Genomic DNA, 955 nt, shown 5'->3' with positions numbered 1-955 from the left:
AGCCATGCCTGTTAGAAGGAGCAGGATGCAGTTGTCATGAGAAACATGAAGCCTGAGATACTGTGGCAGCACAGGGTGTATTGGAAGCTGAACCCACTCCAGTAGGAGAATGTTTGCCTGTGTCGAGGAGCTTGGTGTGGCTGTGCTGCTTTGGCAGGGGCAGAACCACTTCAAAAGTCAAGATATTTGGCTTGGTCATTGTCACCATCAGTTTTACATGGTATTTGTTTGGTCTGTGGTGAGGGGTCTATAGTTGTTGTCTTTTCAGAAGCTGCTGGTGAAGCTGTGGAGAGGGGAGAGACTGGAATAGACCCTGAGGTTGGGCCTCAGATGGGTGGGCCTCAGCCCTTGTCTCCCCTCCCCTCAGGTGGGTGGGCTGCTGCCCTCACCTCTGCCTTTTGGCAACCAGCATCCACCATGGTTCTGCCCTGGCAGAGAGCCTCAGCACCTCATCTAGAGGTTTTTTCTCTCTCTGAATAAGGCAGGGGTTTTTGTTCCACACTGCCCAGGTTTCTTCTGACAGCGAGAGGGAAGTAGAGCTGAGGTATGCAATTTGTTCAAGTCTTACCACCTTTGTTGAAAACTCCCAGAGTGGTGAGCAGTGTCTGGCCTGTGCTGCTCAAGACTGTGTTTGCTGAGGAAGCTACCACTCTGGGAGACAGTCGTTCCTTTTAGCAATGAAAATCACTGTGGATAGAACTACGATTTAGGATGAAAGAATCTTATCACAGTGGAGATTCTTGACCTATGTTGGCCCCTGTAGCAGAATGTTGCTGATTGACAGCAGGTAGGTAGAGGGATGTACAGTGGGATGTAGGCTGGAACTGTTGGGTGGCTTGCCCCTAAGTGCTGGTGTTGTGATACAGCACAGGGCTGTTCTCATTACCCATCCTTTCTGCCTGCATTCACATCCTTTTGGGGGACACAGTTTATGTTCTCCAGCTTAAGTTCTGCT

This window comes from Dipodomys spectabilis, unplaced genomic scaffold (genome assembly GCF_019054845.1).
Source record: "Dipodomys spectabilis isolate Male_0828 unplaced genomic scaffold, ASM1905484v1 ptg000254l, whole genome shotgun sequence".
Classification (NCBI taxonomy): Eukaryota; Metazoa; Chordata; class Mammalia; order Rodentia; family Heteromyidae; genus Dipodomys; species Dipodomys spectabilis.
Note: the sequence above shows the minus strand (reverse complement) of the source record.